This window comes from Morone saxatilis, unplaced genomic scaffold, assembly GCF_004916995.1.
Source record: "Morone saxatilis isolate NCDOM2014 unplaced genomic scaffold, NCSU_SB_2.0 Contig14, whole genome shotgun sequence".
NCBI classification, from domain to species: domain Eukaryota; kingdom Metazoa; phylum Chordata; class Actinopteri; family Moronidae; genus Morone; species Morone saxatilis.
The window spans coordinates 22,806,070-22,812,577 of NW_023339696.1; the positions used below are offsets into that span (position 1 = coordinate 22,806,070).

At 40.3% G+C, this 6,508-nt stretch overlaps 1 pseudogene; it reads left to right on the plus strand.

Moving 5' to 3' along the window:
• LOC118322580 overlaps positions 1–6,508 on the plus strand; it is a 22,474-nt pseudogene that overhangs the window by 950 nt on the left and 15,016 nt on the right.

The following is a 6,508-nucleotide window of genomic DNA, read 5'->3' on the forward strand; positions in this document are numbered from 1 at the left end:
AGAGAGAGAAGAATGTCACTTTTCAGTTGATTTATTAGCTCAGTAAACAGTTTCGTGATAGTTTCTGGTCTCAGGTCTACTACTTTCAGTCTCTTCCATACAGCATGATGTTCATTTAGTAACTGAATGGTCGCCATTTAGAGTCAATACAGACCATAAACATGGGTAGGTGCTTAGGCGGGGCTACCTTGTGATTGACAGCTCATTCTCCAGTAGTCCGTCCAGCTCCAACTCACCAACTCAGATCAAACTGTGAACAGTGCTGATCAGATATGATCTATCCAGATTCTGTTGTTGATTATTTCTCTCCTCAAATCTGTTCACAAACACATTTTACTGTTTATCTGGAATACCAGATCGATTGTACAGAAACATTTTCTGTTTCTGTTTTATGCTGCAGCAACATTTTAGTGAATCTGAAATTGATTAACTGTGTGTGTGTGTGTGTGTGTGTGTGTCTGTTTCTGTGTCTGTGTGTGTCATTGTGTGTGTGTGGAGGTGTGTTTATTGACAGGAGGAAGGATCCTATTTCCAATAAAAGAGTGGACATCACTGGAAGGAGCACAATAAAAACTGTAACATCCCTCACCTATACACTGTGTGTGTGTGTGTGTGTGTGCGTGTGTATCATACCGTAGCACCCCATGTGTGTACTGACTGTTGATGTCCAGTCGAGTGTTTACAGCAGTCCTGGATGGCGCCACGGTTGCACAACTCTCACATTCATCACACCTTTTAGGACACACACACACACACCCAGCTGATTCACATCCTAACAGCCAAGTCAGATCAGATTAGAGGATTGGTTCGGATAAGGTTTCTCTAATGGGATTTATACTTTTTAATCTAGTTTAGATTGTTCAATAATCCCTAAATACTGTGTGTGTGTGTGTGTGTGTAAGGACCAATTTTAGACCTTGACACTAAGGACTTTTGGGGAATGGTTGGGATTGTAGCTGAGTTGTTTTTTGGAGCTCAAAGCACCAAAAAACAACATTTCTTTCCAGAAATCTTCTCCTTATATGGTCGTTGTGTAATTTAAATGATCCAGTATTTCTCCTTCTGATGGTGAATAAGGTTGATATCATTCAGACTTCTACAGGAGCATTTACCATCATCTCACAGTCTCACAGCTCGTGGTAAAATAAGATAAATAAGATGAAAAATTGATCATATAAAAATGTTCATGTTAAGAGATAAAAGCTGGAGGAAGTTGGCTTCCATAGTTCACAGATGCAGATTATAGGACATTAATTTTTATTTATTTATTTAAAACATTTCTTCATTGTCTTTTTAGAAAAAGAACATTAAAGTAAATAACAAACATAACCAGTTACAAAACTGAGATTTTGAACAAACCAAAACAAGATAAACAAATATAAAATATATAGTTTATAATTTACATTTTATTTAAAAGGGGAGAAAAAGAAAACCGGTCCCGTCATCATGGTTCCAAACTACTATCATAGAAATAAAATACAAATAAAAAGATAACAGTAAAATAGATTTAACAGGTGTAACAATAGTGTTTATTAAAAGCTAAAGTAGAAACTAGATCTAATAGATAAATACAAAACAATAAAATCTGTAAGAAGAATAAAAAAAGAATAAAGTATAACTGGTAAAATAAATTAATATTTCACAAAGAAATAAAATAAGTGAATGAAATAAAACTATTTAGTTCTGTGTTTGTAAGAACGGAGAAATATGTGATTTTTTGAAAAAACAATATATTGTTTACACATTAAATGCACTTAACCTAACCATAAGTTCATCAAATAATAAATAATAAAATAAAACTGACTGATATCTATGTAAGTGATTCTGCATGAAGCTTAACAATAAGGAATATTTTATAAAATATTTTAAGCAAAAAGGAAATAAATTTAGTAAAAAATGGAAACAAAAAGTGTCTGCAATAGATCCAAAGTAGGGAAATATGTGATTGATAATTAAATATAATATCATACCCCCCCACGCTGCCATATTACCGCCTCGATTGGCGATTAGTGTGCTGACACAACGTTAAAGCTGCTTTATGGTTGTTGTTTTTTTTTCTATTTTCAATAGAATAATTTTTTAAATGTCGGAGATGGATTTAAATCCCCGCTGTAATCCCGGGTCGTCCTGCGGTCCCAGGTTTCACAGCACCTCCCCGTCCCTCAGAGTCGTCCATTTAGCTTTACTTCCTGTCAGTCTGGCTCGGTTTTTCCCTCTTGTTTTGCCGGCACTATTTTCAGCGTTTTGTTTAGACAATTCGTTTACTTTGGGAGACGACTGTCTTCTCCTCTTTGTTTGTTTTTTTTTCAGTCCTTTTGTGATCCTCGTTAGCATCTCAGTTTGTTCTCTGCCTTCTTATTTGGAGACGAGGGAGATAATGACCATCAGATGCAATTATGGGTTTGATGGTGTGAAGACAAATTCCTCCACACTCTGTCTCACCGTGTTAATATATTTATATAAAATCATATTAATGTGAGTCTGCTTTATGACGGACATCTTTTCCCCAACATAATGAGACGTTAAATTCATGATGTCCAATAATCTGGAGTTTGAGGAAACGTCACTGAGCTTCACATCATGTCTGTTATCTGTGCGCCGTGAATGTAGACGAGAGGATGAATTCCTCTAGCGCCACCCTCAGGACAAACAACGGTTATAGGACAGTGGTTTTTAAACCGCAGTATGGAGGCAAAACATTGACAGTTTTTATAACAGAAAGAGCTTCAGGGTCTGTCAAGTGTCTTGAACCTGCATTCTCTGTAACAGCCAGCAGGGGGCAGCTCCATTGGTTGCAATAACACGCTGAAACCATACAGTCTTATGGAGAAATGAGTCGACTTCTCACGCCAGTTGATTTATGAGCTCAGTAATACAGTTTCCATGATGAGTTTCGGGTCTCAGTCCTCTAGTTTCCAGTCTTCTCCAATAACAGCATGAGGTTCATTTAGTAACTGAGTGGTCCCCATTTTTAGAGGTCAAACAGACCATAAAGCAGGGTATCTTTAGGGCGGGCCCTACCTTGTATTGACAGCTCATTCCTCAGTGATCGCCCCAGCTCAACCACCAAGACCGATCAAACGATCCTGTGTGAGCCAGGCGAGCCGCTATTGTTGTAACTGAGCAGCTCAACTCGCAGTACGTGACCTCCGTTGGCTCCCATCGTGCGACGACCATAATGGCAAACTGAGGCTTCAAAATAGGTTCCATCCACAAACCGATGGGGTTACTGTCACAGTTGGTTCCCAGTTGGTCTCGCGTTGGTTGGTAAATGACAAATGTGACGCAAAATCGTTTTGTGTTTTTAAGAAAAGTCCTCCACCGATGCGAAGCTTTTGTCGTTCGGTAAAGTCTCTTTTCCCATAAAAAACAGCTATTACAGGGTCAAATGAAACCGTTCTCTGGAAGACATTTTGAGCATAAATCGGACTGATGGTCTTTCAGCGAGTAAATTCCAGTCGTGTTCCCACAGGTATCACCGAGCACACACACACCACACACACACACACACAAGTTTGATTAATGCCACAACTGGGGCCTCTGAAGCGTATACAGCCCTGGGTGAAAGAGCTCTTTTTGCTTTATATTAAAGGCCCTTTCCTCTCCCCACCTCACACACACACTCTCACAAACACCACACACACACACACAACCCACAACACACACACACACCACCACTCCTAATAGCGTTAATTATGAAGCAATCTGTGAAGACACAACCATCTTGTTAAATTAAGGTCCAGAAGAGATCACAGCCGCTTCTCCCTACAGCCGTTAGATGTGTGTTTGAATGGAAAGCTGCGTTTGTGAATATCTTTTGTTAATAGAATATATTAAAACGCAAACATAGAATTTAAACCCAATATCTGGGTTTTCTCCACTTTAATATACCTATCCAAATACAATGTACAAAAACACATTTTCCTGTTTCGTTTGATTAAAATAAACAAGAATTTTCTGACAAAAATGTCCCCAAATTTCATGAGGCCAGGTGTGTAGGAGTGGGAAGGAGGAACCAAAAGTAAAAAGATAAATCTCCATACTGTCTACTGTAAAACAAACATTCATTGGCATCCGTTTTTGGTATCAGACCTTCAATCGATAGTCGCTGTGTCTGTGATGAAGACTTGTTCCTTTACTTCCTGTACTAGTGGTACCCACCTCCATTTTCTGACCAGTCCTTGCAGCATATGTTTATATATATATAGTATTAATATAGTATATATATATATATATATTACTATATTGATGCAGAGTAGCTTTCTTCTTTATATATTGCTAACGTCTTTAGTTGATCGATGGACGGATAAATGGATCCCTGAAGGTTCTTCTTTCTTTTCTCAGTCTCACTTTAAGAAGACTTTCAATTACAGTTCGTGTGTGGTTAATGATTTTTAAAATATTTTTAACACATCCACAGACATAACAGGTCTTTTCCTGACAGTCTCCTTATGGTTCTGTGGTTCGTTTTTAAATGTTTCTCTAGCAGGATAGAGTGAAAGCTTCCGGGATTAGAGTTTGTTTAGATCTTAAAAATAATCAAAACTAATTAAAACAACAATTTATCTTTAGTTTTCTTCACAAAAATAACAAAAAGCGCCTTAAATCAAGAAGGCCTCGTGAAGCACCCTTTGGTGAAGCTTAGCGACCCTAAGTTTGGTGCGACCCCCAGGTGGGAACCACTGCTCCGTAATCAACAGATGTCCAGAGCCAACAGTCCTCTCTCTCTCACTCTCGTCTCCTGTTGTCTCTCTCCTCCTCCCTCTCTCTCTCCTTCTCTCTCTTCCTTCTCGTCTCCTCTTCTGTCTCTGTCGTTCTCTCTCAATCCTTGTCTCTCTCTCTTCCCCTCTTTTTAAATGTCTCTCGCCCCGGGCGCCGGAGGGGAACGGGCTCTCTTGTCTCTCTCCCTCTGTCGCCTTTATCTTGGAGCGGCGGGGGTCTGAAGGCAGTGTACACGGCTTCAATAAGAACCTGCTGAGGAGGAAGAGAGGCTGAGCGCAAACTGACCCCACAGCAAACACAGTTAGCAAGACAGCAGTGACTCAGTGTGTGTGTGTGGTGTGTGTGTGTGAGATAAAGAATGATGTCTTTGTAGGTAAGCGTGGTATTTTAGCTGTGGCCGGTCTCCATGGAATGCAGAGGCTTCTGGGAAAAAACGCAGAAGGATCTGTGAAGGAGAGGGAGAGGTGTTTTATTATTCTGTCAGCGAATGAAAGAGTCGCTCGAGGACTTTTTACACTTTATTCTGCTTTATTTAGGAGAAGTTAAATATTATGATATGATGGTTACACGCCCCGAGTGGGCCGTTCAGTGAACTGCAATCAGTGTCCAACAGTGACAAACACTGAACGCTGTAAAAATAACTGACAATCATATTTAGAATAACGTTACTATCTGCAATGTTCCTATATTTTATTTTGGACCGTTAGCTCCCATACCTACTAACTAGCTCGCCGTTTACAAATAGCCATTCAGCACAAATCAGCCATCAGCCAACACCACGAAGCAACCAGAGCCAGACCCACACCGCGCAGCCAAGACACAGCCGGCCGGACAACCCCAGTTAGATTAGCTACAGTTACAGTACAGTCGCTGTTTGACTCCATGATCACTGCATCTTCAGAGCCCATCGAGAGCATCTTCGTGCCGCATGGTTTACTTGTGTGTTTTGTCCTCAAAAAGGAAATAAAAACAGTGTTTCTTTGCTTAAAATCTCCTCCGAGGGATTTGACGTCTTGTCTGGTGCCACATTGCTCATGTAGCGGCATCTGCATGCTGTATTTTATTTTGAAAATTGACCGGATTCTCTATGTTTCTGTGTCTGTGATCAGCTCTGTGCTGCCTGAAGTGAGTGGGTCGCGGCTTCTACCAAAACAATAGACCAGCTGTGTACACGGAGCAGAACGGAGAGACGCTTCTGGGATGTGGCGGAGTCGTGTCCGGTGGAATTCGGGGGTCTTAAATGAAAAAAGAGCGTTGAATTGTTGAAGAGAATTTGCAAAAATGTCAAGTAATCACTGATTTTAGCCTTTTAAATCTCAATATGAGCTGGTTTTATTGATATTATAAGATAGTCTGACATCTGATCTAGCGCCACCCTCAGGACAAACAGCAGTGTTAGTGGGGCTCTAAGAGTAGATAAACCCTCCATGTCTCTGTCTCTGTCTCTGGAGGTTTTGGTTTTGGTTTCCTCTGTACTTTTACTCTCACAGCTAAAGCAGGAGAGCTGGAAATATTAACTGTGACTCTCACACACACATTCCTCTAAGCTGATATTACAGATGAGATAATGAAAGGCTGTCTGAGGAGCAGGTGGCAGGAGCTGATATTACTGCCTTCCCACAGGCACTCTGAGTGTGTGTGTGTGTGTGTGTGTTTATTCACTCACACACACACACACTCATAAACACACTCTTTATCCCTGGAAAAGACAGATATAGGGCGATCTGTGGGATTAAAATACCCATCGAGGTCATGTGGCTTTGCAGCTAAAACACACACACACACA